This window comes from Sciurus carolinensis, chromosome 4 (assembly GCF_902686445.1).
Source record: "Sciurus carolinensis chromosome 4, mSciCar1.2, whole genome shotgun sequence".
Classification (NCBI taxonomy): domain Eukaryota; kingdom Metazoa; phylum Chordata; class Mammalia; order Rodentia; family Sciuridae; genus Sciurus; species Sciurus carolinensis.
Window position 1 is genome coordinate 73,455,084 of NC_062216.1, and position 13,421 is coordinate 73,468,504.

General features: G+C 38.1%; 1 pseudogene; it reads right to left on the reverse strand.

Moving 5' to 3' along the window:
• LOC124982752 (antigen WC1.1-like) overlaps positions 1-12,220 on the reverse strand; it is a 99,006-nt pseudogene extending 86,786 nt beyond the window's left edge.
• Positions 12,221-13,421: the final 1,201 nt, after the last annotated feature.

A 13,421-nucleotide genomic window follows, 5' to 3' on the forward strand; every position in this document is an offset into this window, starting at 1 on the left:
TTAAAATCAAGCCCAAATTGTATGGTGTCTGCAGGAAACACCCCATTTGCAAAGACATTCACAGATTGAAAGTGAAAAGATGGAAAATGATATTCTATGCAAATGGAATTCAAAAACAAACAGGAGAAGTTATACTCACATCAGCAATGCAGACTTCAAACAAAATTAGTCAAAATAGACAAAGAAGGTTCTGAATATTGGTAAAGGGAAAAATTTAATAAAATGCTATAATGAATGTAAATGTTTATGATCTGAATGTCTGTGCATCCAATTTTATAAAACAAACAAGCTCAACATGAAGGGTCTTACAGGGCTTGATATAATAATATTGGGTGACATCAATACCTCATTCTTACTAATGGGTAATCCAGATCCCTGTCCCTCCCCCAAAAAACAAAACACATGAGAGTTATACTACATAATGAATTGAATGAAGTTTACAATGTACAGAGCAACCCATCCAAGAACAACTGAATACACTTTCTTTTCAGCAGGTATGAAGCTTTCTCCAAAAGATATCCTATATTAGGCCAAAATGCAAGTCTTAGAACATACATAAGAGCTAAAATAATATCTTTATCTTATCAGGTCATAGTGGAATGAAACTGGAAATCAATAGCAAGAGAAACTACAGAAAATATAGAAATGCACTTTCGGATGATTAGTGGGTCATTGAAGAAATTAGGAGGGAGATTTAAAAATTCCTAGAATAAAAAAATGGAAACACAATATACCGGAATTTGTGGGATGAAGCAAAGGCAATTATAAGAGGGAGTATTCAGTTCAGTGAGTGGTTTCATTAAAAATGTCAGAGATGTTACATAAATTATCTAATGATGTATCTCAAGGACTTAGAAAAACAGAAATAAATGAAAAATGTGGGGGATTGTTTGTTTGTTTGTTTTTCTAAAAATTCCCAAGTGGAAGGAAAGAAATAATAAAGATCTGAATTGAAATGAATGAAATAGAGATTCAAAGATCAACACATAGGATTGATGAAACAGGAACTTGGTATACTGAAATTATCAAAAACATTTTATAAATTCTTAATCTAAGCTAACAAGAAGAAAGTGATAGAAGATGAAAATTAGCAAAATTAGATGTTGAAATAGAGATATTGTAATGGATAACACTGAAATCCAGAGAATCATTAGGGACTATTTTGGAAACTTTCATTCTAATAAATGAGAAACTCTAGCAATAACAAACTTCTAGACACACATACCTGCCAAAATTGAGTCAAGAAGATATAAAAGTTCTAAAGAGACTAACAACAAACAATGAGATTGAAGAGATAGTAAAAATCCTCCCATCAAATAAAAGTACAGTACTGGATGGATTCACATCTGAAATTTACCAGACCTTTATGGAAGAACTAACGCCATTAGTCCTCAAACTATTCCAAGAAATACAGAAAATAAGGAATGCTGTCAGGCACATTTACTAAGTTGGTATCGTCTTGATACCAAAACCAGATAAAGACACAATTAGGAAAGATAATTACTGCCTCATATTGAACACTGATGCAAAAGTTCTTAATGAATACTGAAAAACTGAATTCAACAGTATATTAAATGTTCGATGCATCTCAATGAAATTGGTTAATTTCAAGGATGTAAGGATGGTTCAACATACAAGATCAATAAACATATTGCAACACATGAATAGAATAAAAGAACAAAAATCACATAATCATCTCAATAGAGAAAAAGACTTTGAAAAGTAATTCACACTCCTTCATAATAAAGGCCCTGAGGAAACTAGGGTGAGAAGGTCTTACCCCAATCTAATTAAGGCTATTTTTGAGCTTTACTTATAATAAGTTTAACATTATACTGAATGAGGAAAAAGTAAAAACTTTTCCTCTAAATTTGGTTTAAAAAAAGGATGTGCTCTCTCATCACTCTAATTCAATATGGTATTTAAAATTTTAGTCAGAACAAGAGAATCAAGAGAAAGAAAGAAAAGGCATATAAATAGGAAAATAAGAAGTCAAATTATTCCTATTTTCATATGGTATGATTCCATATTTAAGAGACCTTAAACTCTAGATAAGTCTTTTAGGTCTGGTAAAGCTGGGTCAAAAGGGTGGTCTACTCCAAGTTTTCTAAGGAATCTCCATACTTCTTTCCAGAGTAACTGCACCAATTTGCATCTCCACCAGCAATGTATGAATGTGTCTTTTCCCCACATCTTCGCCAACATTTATTATTGCTTGTATTCTTGATAATAGTCATTCTGATAATAATTAGAGTGAGATAAAATCTTAGGGTAGTTTTGATTTGCATTTCTCTTATTACTAGAGATGTTGAACATTTTTCATATATTCGTTGATCAATTATATATCTTCTGTGAAGTGTCTGCTCAGTTCCTTAGACCATTTACTAATTGGGTTTCTTGTGGTTTTGGTGTTAAATTTTTTGAGTTCTTGATAATTCTGGAGATTAGTGCTCTATCTGAAGTGCATGTGGTACAGATTTTCTCCCACTCTGTAGGCTCTCTCTTCACATTACTGATTGTTTCCTTTGCATATAAAGCTTTTTAGTTTAAATTCATCTTATTTATTGATTCTTATTTTCATTTCTTGCACTTTGGGAGTCTTGTTAATGAAGTCTGGGCCTAAGCTGACATGATGAAGATTTGGGCTTACTGTTTCTTATATTTGGTACAGGGTCTTTGGTCTAATTCTTAGGTCCTTGATACACAATGGAATATTAATCTGCCATAAAGAAGAATAAAATTATGGCATTTGCAGTTAAATGGATGGATTTGGAAAATATACTAAGTGAAATAAGCCAATCCCCAAAAATCAAAGGTCAAATGATTTCTCTGGTAAGTGGATGCTGATACATAATGGGGTAATGGTGGGGGGCAGGGTAAGGGAAGAATGGAGGAGCATTGGATTGTGTAGTGGAAATGAGAATAGGGAGGAGGTAGGGTGAAGGAAAGATGATGGAATGAAACAAACATCATTACCCTATGTACATGTGTGATTACATGAATGGTGTGACTCTACATTGTGTACAACCAGAAAAATGAAAAGTTGTACTCCATTTGTGTACAATGAATCAAAATGTATTCTGTAGTCATGTAGAACTAAATGGAACAAACAATAAGAAAAAAGAAAAAGGAAATTGAAGAAGAAACCACAAGATGGAAACACTTGGATAGGCAGGGTTAATTTGCTAAAGTGGTTATATCATCAAAAGTAATATACAGATTCAATGTAATTCTCATCAAAATACCTATGAAATTCTTTACAGGGCTAGAAAAACAAGACTACAATTCAAGTAAAGGCACAAAAAAAAAACCTAGAATAGCCAAAGCAATTTTGAGCAAAAGGAGCCATTTTGGAGGCATCATGATGCCCAATTTCAAAATATACCACAGATGCCCTATACAAAATCACTTCAGAAAGGATCAAAGACCTAACCATAAGACCTGAAATATGAAACTTCACAGGCACAAGTAATGAGTTCCTGAGAAGCCCACAGTTCAGGAAATAATAGCAATAATTGATACATGGTATTACATTAAGTTAAAGACTTTCTGCACAGCAAAGTAAACAATCAATAGACTGATGAGACAGCCTAAGGAACAGGAGAAAAATTTTTACCAACCACTCTTCTGACAATTGATTAATATGTAGAATGTATAAAGTACTTAAAATAACTGAAAACTAGGAAAAATCCCAAATAACCATTCAATAATCAGCATATGAATTGAGTAAATACTTCTCTAAAGAAGGATAAAAATTCCAATAATTATATGATAACATGTTCAATGTTTTTAGTCACCAGGAAAATACTAAACAAAGCTACACTGAGATTACAGCCCTCGTGCCCCAATTTGAATGGCAAACACCAAAAGTACAAATAACAATAAAGCATGGCAAGGATGTGGTGCTAAACAGTCCATATACACAGCTGGTAGAATGTAAACTAATGCAATCACTAAGTAAATGAGTATTAAGTTTCTATAGAAAACTAAAAATAGAACTACAACATAATCCAGGGGTAACACTTCTTGGTCTATATCTGAAAGAATGAAAATCAGCACTCTTTAGAGATACCTGCATGTTTATTGCAGCACAGTTCACAATAACTAAGTCATGCAATTAGCCCGGTTGCCCATCAAACAGATGGCTGGAGAAAGAAAATGTAAGATATGAACATAATGGACTGTTATTCAGCCATAATGAAGAAGAAATGGAAGAATCTGAAGAGCATCATAGTTTGCAAAATAAGTCAGATGCAGAAAGATATGTGTGGATGCTAGATAAAGGAAAAAAGAGAATCACCAATGTAAGAGGGAGAGCACTGGGGTATAGAGAGGGGATATGTAGGAGTGGCTGGGAGGGGTAATCAGAAGTAATAAGAAGTGAATTAAATCAAATTATGATATGCATGTACAAATACACACAATGTAACCACCTATTCTTTATAACTAATGGTGTTTAACAAAAAGGTTCCCAATCTATAAAAAGAAAAAGACTAACATGGAAAGACTAAAAGATATCTGGGGGTACACAGGGCTTGTCTGAATTTGCCTGATAGAGCTGCCTCATACAAATTGCAGTGCGCACAGCACTCTCTTGATCTCATCTATGAGAAAGGAGATGAGTCAGTAACGGTAAAAAGCAGAAATGATACATGAACAAACTTTTCCATAGCAGGCTGTGGTGCCTTAGGGACTGGGGGCAGGATATGACTTCTCTGAATTCCTCAGTATCTCAATAACAGACCACACATTACCTTAAGGTATTCATGAGAACAATTTGGATACTCTCACAGATGCCAAAAGAGGGAAGTTCAATTAAATACCACAGTTTCCTGTTCCCCATGAAACATATGTTCATTCATAAGCAGAAAGCCTAGTTCAAGAGGGTGATCCCATGTCAGTTGAAACAATAAGGAAAAAATGATCTCTTCCTTCTAGTGATGAAATTTTAAGAGACTGAAGAAGATTGAATGTGAACCAGGAGAACCCCAGCTGTCTGCATCTCCTCTGAGATGTAGAGGACAGGTAACCGTCATGTCTCTGCTGAGTCTTAAGGATGATGAGAACCATGAAGAGAAGGGCTCCCAGGATGATGCAGAGGATCCAAGGTTAGAAGATTCCGGGATGGGATCTGAGACAGAACTGGTGCCTGAGGAGGTAAAGGGTCATGAGAAGTTCAGGAGAACCCAGTTATCCTGGTCATTTACTGAGACTTCAGGATCATGAAATCACTATCAGATATAATAGATTTGCCTGAATCCCAAGATTACCATCCCAACACCACCCAGAGTCTGATTTCAAGGGATTTCCATAAAGTAAGCACTTGATAGAATTTGGGGCACTACACTGCTGTAACTTAATAAAGTTTCATCTTTTGGAGACCAAGAAAGGTATTTCCAAGGATCAGAAGGACACTGCCAGAGAGAGGTATCAGTTTTCTGGCAGCAAATTCCATCTACCCACTGGGGTCTAGAACCTTCCCTGGGAGGAACCACGAAGTCTAGAGTCCCAATGTCCCCACAGTCAAGCTGTCTGAAGATCACAGGCAAAGTCATGGCTTCCATGGGGCTGTGGCAGACACTGCCACAGCTGTTGTTGTAGAAAACCTCCAGCACATTCGTGGTTCTTGCTCACCATTCTGATGGCCAGGAACTCTGAAAGCAAGAGGAGCAAAATGGGGCAGAGTGAGCATTCAACTCTTACTGCTGTGTTTTCCTTTATTCCTATGTAGTGGGAGTTGTTGGCTCTGCTGAGGAAGTGCCCCCGAGGTGGAAGAGTGGAAGTTTTGTCCATTTAACTGTTTTGCTAAATTGTGTTTGTCTTTTTATTTCTATGACAATGAAAGGGCAAGGAACACTGAGCTGAAGGCTCTACAGCAAGGAGGATGCATGCATTCCTTCCTGACCAAACATCTGACAGACTCTGGAATAGGACTGTGGATAGTGGATGGCAGAAGAGTGGAGCCCCAAATGTGCCACTTCCTGATCTGTGGAGCCTAAGAACACATTGCCTCACATGTCACAGGGGCTTTGCAGACAGTACTAAGATAAAGAACCTTTCAGGTGAGATATTCATGGAAGGTCCTGGATTAATCATGTGATTCCAATCTAATCACATCTTTAGACCTGTATCCTCAAAGGAATACAAATATTTCTGGCCCTAGTCAGAGGGTAATTTGACCACAGAAAAGTGGTCAGAGTTGCAAGATCGTAGGTTGCAAGAATAAGAAAGGGACCCTAACTCAGAGAACAGAGGCATCTCCTAGAAGGTGGATAAGGCAAGGAAACAAGTTTTCCCAGAGCTTCAGTAGCATGCACCTTGCTTTTAGTCCAGTGCAACTCAGGTGAGACTTCTATGAATGCTATTTTAAGATAATGAATGTGTGTTGATTCTAGTCATTAAGTCTATGTTAATTTGTTACAGCAGCATCAGGAAACACATCCCGTGGGTCTCAGAGTTTTCAACCATAGTTAACAAAGAATAGCCTTTTTCAAATGGAAACTATAGAGAATGACTGTTTCAGGGACAGTGTTAAAAAGGAAGGAGCAGAAGAAGTTCAGCTGCTTCAGGAGAAAATGAAAGTATCTTGCCTTCTCCTTTGTTGGTAGTAAAGATTCTGGGTAAGGAGCCTCCTCCCACCTTGTCCTTGCAGTTACTCCCCCAAACCCATTTTAGGGCTCAGTCACCTTCCTTTGAATGATGCCCTGCCCTCCCAGCTTGCACACAGTGTGCATCACAGACCTGAGCAGATGACTCCAGCGTCCTCCTTGTGCCTGCAGTTGTGCTGCCCCCAGCCCTGGGAAGGATACTGCCACATGTGGGCCTCCTCTCCTGTGCAGTTCAGCTCATCCAGCCAGATGGGCCCTGACCCCTCTCCAAAGTGAGCAGAGATGGTGGCCTCCAGGGTCACTCCACAGCCCAGCTGTCTGCACACCACGTGGGCATCACTCAGGTCCTAGCTGTCATCACAGATGGAGCCCCAGGAGCCTTGCTGCAGGATCTCCACTCTCCCTGAACAGCGACCACCACCATCCACCAGGCGGAGCTCTCTGCTGTCTGGGGAGAGACAGGGTCATGTCAGTGGGCGTTTACACAGGGAAGGAGAAGGGTGTTGTGCTGGGGCCTTGCTCACCTGAGCAGTTGGCAGTGTGTCTCTCTGAGGCTGCAGGTCCTGCTGGGTCAGACCAGGAGTCATTGCACTGGGGCAGCAGCTGCGTCTGGTTTTTTACAGAAGGGGTTAGAGAGCAGGGAACTCAATTGAACTAAATAATAAAATAGGGATGGCAACTGAGATAAAAATCTCTGACATAGAAGGAGTTTTCTGTTTTAATCCAACCACTAGGAGTGACTTTAGGAAAGTGGTAATTCATCAATACTGTTGGAAAGTACTGTAGAGCTCCCAGGACAGCAAGAATTTTTGGAACTATTTTCAAAGAGAAGTAAAAGACAAAGATGAGCCATTTTCTCCTGAGGCAAATGTCCCCTTAAAAATAGTAGGCGAACTCTGAAAACACCAGGAGAGATTTTCCAGATTCACAGAGCTGGGGGAACATAGGTATTAATCAAGTTTACCTGGTTGGGAGGAACCCTTTTAAACAAAGAACATTAAGCATAGAAGCAAGTAGGAACTAAAATAGATTATTTAATATACAGATGGTTGTCCAGATTCTAATCTTTTAAATTATTGTTTATAAGGTGACCTACACTTACATAAGATGCCTGGAAGAGAAAAACAAAGTTATTTTTGAGAAATATGCATTATTTTTCAAATATAGTATCTATCAACCAAAAGTACCCATATCAAAAGCATTTCCATAGAAAATCAAGAGGAAAAAGAAAAAAATGAAATATTTTCACATAAGAATTATTTGTGTTCCCTTATGGATAATTTAAATAAACATACTTAAAATACTCACATTATTAATGACAATGTACATCTTGGCTGAGAAATGATATACAATCCAATAAGAAATTGAGAGTTAAAAAAATGTTAAAAATAAAAGCTCAAAGCATCAGTCTGTGAACACAGCATAGCATTAGAAGATAGACATAGAAAAGTGGAAGACTATAGGAAAACAAATATTAAAACACAGAAAGACAGAATAATAACGTATAATTAATGCATAAACAGTAATGATTATCAGCCAGGCATGGTAGTGTACACCTATAATCCCAGTGGCTCAGGGATTGCAAGTTCAAGCCAGTCTCAGAAATTTATTGATGCCTGAAGCAACTGAGTGAGACCCTGTCTCAAAATGAAAAATAAAACAATAGGCTGATATGTGCACTCTGTGGCTAAGTGCACCTGTGTTCAATTTCTAGAACTAAAAAAATGATCATTCTTAAGGATACTTCCTCAGGGTTTTCAAGATGGCAGAATAGAGGAGTTTGCTTTTCTGGCTGCTCCGTGACATGAAGTCAAGAAAGCAGAGAGGTTGCTTCTCAGCAAGTCAGGTCCTGGAAACCTTCAGGGACATAGTAAGTCCACGGGGTAGAAACTTTATTGCCTCAGCTCTGTACTGTTAGAAGAATAGACACATAACAACCAGAAAAAGCAAGGCAACAAATCACCCCAAACAAACCAAGATACTCCAGTAACAGAATCCACAGTAGAAGAATTGTCAGAGAAGGAGTTTAGAATGTTCACAGTTAAACTGATCTATGAAGTAAAGAATGGCATAAGGAGGCAAACCAGAGAGAAAATACAGGAAGTGAAAGATCACTTCAGTAAAAAGATAGAGATTCTGGAATTAAAAAAAACAAAAAACAAAAACAAAAACAAAAAAAAAAACAAAAGAAACAAAACAGAGATCTTGAAATGAAGTAATCAATAAATCAAATTAAAAATTCAACTGAAAGCATAACAAAAAGACTAAACTTAGAATACAGAGTTTCAGGCAATGGAGACAAATTGTATAATCATGAAAACAAAGTTGACCATGGAGAAAAGATGTAAAGAGACTATGATCATAGCTGCCAAGAACTATGGGATAACACGAAAAGACTGAACATAAGATTTATTAGGATAGGTGAAGGCTCAGAGATATAAACCAAAGGGATACATAATCATTTCAGTGAAATACTATCAGAAAATTTCCCAAAATTTAAGAATGAAATGGTAAATCCAATACAGGAGGGTTATAGGATCCAAAATATACAAAATTACAACAGACCCACACCAAATCACATTATTGTGGAAATGCCTAACATACAGAATAAGGATAGAATTTAAAGGTTTCCAGAGAAAAACAACAATGACATTTAAAGGGAATCCAATCTGTGTATCAGCTGATTTCTCAACCTGAACCTCAAATCTAGGAAGTCTTAGATTAATATATACCAAGCTCTGAAAGAAAATGGATGCCAGTCACAAATACTATACCCAGTATAATTAAGCTTTAGCATAGATGAAATAAAAACCTTCCATTATAAACAAAATTTAAAAGAATTCTCAACTAGAAAGCCTGCACTATAGAACATTGTCAACAAAATATTCCAAGAACATAGGGTATGGATATTTGTTTCCTTCCACTATCCTTCCTTCCCCTTCTCCCTCCCCTCTCCTCTACACAATCCAACGCTTCTCCATTGTTCCCTTACCCCCTTGCCTTCACCCACCATTATGTGTCAGCATCCACTTGCTAGAGAAAACATTCAGGCTTTGGTTTTTTGGGATTGACTTATTTCACTTAGCATGATATTCTGCAACTCCATCCATTTACCTGTAAATGCCATAATTTTATTCTTGTTTATTGTTGAATAATATTCCATTGTGTATGTACCAGAGTTCCTTTATTCATTCATCTCCTGAAGGGCTTCTAGGTTGTTTCCACAATCTAGCTATTGTGAAATTGAACAGCTATAAACATCGATGTGGCTGGATTTCTGTTGCTTTTCTTGTGCCAGCCTAGGTCGGATGGGGGGTAAGCAGTGTGGAAACAAGACTCAGACTCTGGGAGTTGGGTGGAAGCAGGGATGTGGTAAGCAGTCTGCAAACTCATTTATTATGGTAGTACACAAGAGTTTTAAAGTTCCTTTGACCAATAATCATCATTCGCCATGGTTGTACTTTTGTCCTATCCGAAGTGACATCCTTTTCTTAGGTCTTTCAAGCCCTACCCTTTGGTTCCCTTGGTAATGCTGACGTCAATTTGGGGAAGTTGTGTACTTTCTGATGTGGCCAAAGTGGAACTCTCCTTCCCACAGGTTTCCCTGTCGGGCCTGTATGTGTGAAGGTTTTCCTTATACATTTGAGATGTTCACCGCTGCCATCCAAGAACTAGGATTTCTCCCAACATTTCCCCATTTTTATTAATTTGGACTAGGGATTCCTTCAGGAGGACTTGATTGATCTGAACCTTTGTAAGTGTCTTGTTGAAAATGGACCACAAACATTTAAGAACTGCAAGTAATATAAGAAAGAGTATACAGGCTAATCCTAATGTGATCAGATTTGCAGGATTCAGCATATTTTTTAGTTTTGACCATATTTGCTGTATTGTAGTTGTACCAAATTGATTAACCCTAATTTTTGTCATGTTTGTGATTTCTTGTTCAATGAGGTGTGTTATATTGAGAAATTTTTGTGACCATTCGACCTTTTTCTGTTGTGCAGGTAAACTTCTGGCATGTGTAAGGTTACAAACAGTAACATCTGTTATACAAACAGATGAAGGTTGAGTGATAATGGCACACCAAAATTTTCACTATCATTAAGTAATCTATTTGTTGTTGTTGTAGTATGTTTATTTGGGCTTGTAAATTTTGCATGCCATCAAAGGTATGTGTGGCTAATGACGTATGGTCATAGAACAAATCAGAGGAGGAGTGTATAGTTTGTTGAAGGGCAGTAGCGGTGGCTCTGGACTGGATTAAGGCAGCAGCAGAGGTGGGGTGGCAGCAGTAGAGTCAATCAAGGCAGCAGTTATGGTGGCAGAGATTCCGAAGTTTCATTTTCTGCAGGATCCAGTTGATGGTCGTGATGAGAGTTGTTCTCTTAACTAATAGGGAACATTAGATCTGTGTCAGTAACCACCGTATACAGAAAGGAGGGAGTATGAACCATGATATGAGGTGGGATATTAATATCCAGATGGTTAGCAAGAGCACAGCTTAATTGTGTGCAGTTAATTATACTACCTGTGAGGTTGGTTGGATTGAAGTTTGAAACTTGAATAACATAAAATGGAGGTTGTACAAACACTTTATCTTGCTGTTGGTAATGGCCTTTATCTCCATATATAGTGGCATTCAGGAATTTCAGGGGAGAAAGATTTGTGCAAGTGTGCTTGTTGCATAGGTTTTTTTTTTGTGCTAAAGGGATTACTAGCATTATAGGACTCAAAGTGAAAAGCCGTGGCTTCAGATGAATCATTGAATGACGGATCAGTGAAGACCACAGGAATGGCTACATCATGATCAGTCAGTGTTCCATTAATCCCAGTTAAGTAGGGTCTGTGGCAAAGAACACGAGGTGGAGGGTAATTAAGTGTGTTAGGTCTGGGGCAATCATAAAGGATACTTTGGGGATTGGAGGGGTTCATTGTGTCATTGGGGGCATCTGGATAAAGATCTGTCACATCAATGTTGTCTAGTGGTCCCTGAAAGTAAATGGGATTAACCAATGTAGGACTGCCAAGGCCTGATTTGTTGGCCTTTTGATTGAGTTCTGCACTTTGCATCTTTTTAGGGATTCTACATCATTCATGAGACAAAGGATGTTACTAGACCAGTAATACTGCAGAAAGTTGTCTCCATTACTTGGATAATTTAACTGGACATAATCATCTTTATAAAGTGATGTATTTGTAAAAATTGTATTTATAAGCAAGAAACTTAGAGAATTCTTTATATCAATGCTGATGTTAATGGGTGACTTTGTTGGGGTATTTGACATAGTAGAAAACCTAGGAAATGAAGGAGCCTGATTATGGACAATCTGAAGTACGGGGAGTTGGTGAACAAGTGTCCATAGGTCGGGAGGAGAACTTACCTGTGAGGTACTTACCTGAGAGTTAGCAGTTATAATAACACACATGAATAAGAATACAGTGCTTGGGCTATGGACCCCGGATGGTGACATCTCCATGGCTTGGGTGGCTAACACCTTTGTGTCACCCCATGTTATCTTGTGGTCTTTCCGATGTGGGGGCCACTGGCATGGTCTCTTGTTTGATAGGCTCAATCTTTGGAATTTGGCTATTGGTGGCTGGCTTGACATTTCTGTCTGGTATCCAAATGGGGATAGAGGTGGACTCTGGGAAAACACAAGCAAACTCTCTTCCCTGGGTGGTAAGAGGATGTGGTCCTTGCCATATGCGTGTGAGTGTGTCTTTCCAGCGTACTAGGGGTAAGAGGGTCATAGAAGGAAAGAAGACCCAATATTTATATGTGGGGTAACTTCGTTGCTATCAAATTTGAGAAAATTAAGTGTAAATAGAATGTGTGTGAGTGTGAGGTTAGGGTCCAGGCATGCATGAATGTTCTTTTGTTTTTACAACATTTCCTTTAATGTATGATTAGTCCTTTCAATTATTCCTTGCCCTTGTGGGTTATATGGAATGCCAGTTGTGTGGGAGATACCCCATGATGTTAAGAACTGTTGGGAGCCAGAAGAGGTGTAGACAGGCCCATTATCAGTTTTTATGGCCCAAGGGACTCCCGTCATTAACATAGTCATTTTCATAGTGTTTATTGCATTTGAGGATTTACCCCCAGATTGTGCAATAGCAAATATAAGCTTGGAATAGGTGTCCACAATGACATGTGCATATTTTAATTTGCCAAAGGAAGGAATATGCCAGAGTTTGTTAGGGGATAGGCCTCTGGGGTTAACTCCTTGCTATTGAAAGGGACAAAGTGGTGCCATAGGGGCACAATGTTTACAAGTTTGCACCATGTGTTTACATTCTGCTAAAGTGAGTTCAGGAAATAGTACCTTTAAGTTACTAGCTGACAAGTGAAACTTAGTATGAAGTATATGTGCTTGCTCCAATGCATTCAATGAGAGGGAGTAGCAAGAAATAAGTTTTTCTGCTTAATTATTACCTTGTGCAATGATCCCTGGCAAGTTTGTGGGGGATCTTACATGGGAAATAAACCACGGGTATTGTCTGTTTTCAGATCCTTTAAAACTTGCTGGGCATGGTCAATAAGTCTATTGGTTGGTCTGAATACAGAAAAGGGGAGTGACTTTGCCACTTGAACAGAATATTTGCTGTCTCAAAAAATGTTAACAGGCATGTGGAGGCACAGGAGAAACACTAGTATTATAGCCATTAATTCTCCTAATTGCATGGTTTCCACATGAGTGATATGCAGTTTGTCTATAGTTTTTATAACAACTCCAAATTTATGTTTATTTGCATCAGTGAATACATAAGGAGAGTGGGGTATTGGTTGTGTGGAAGGAAACACATTTT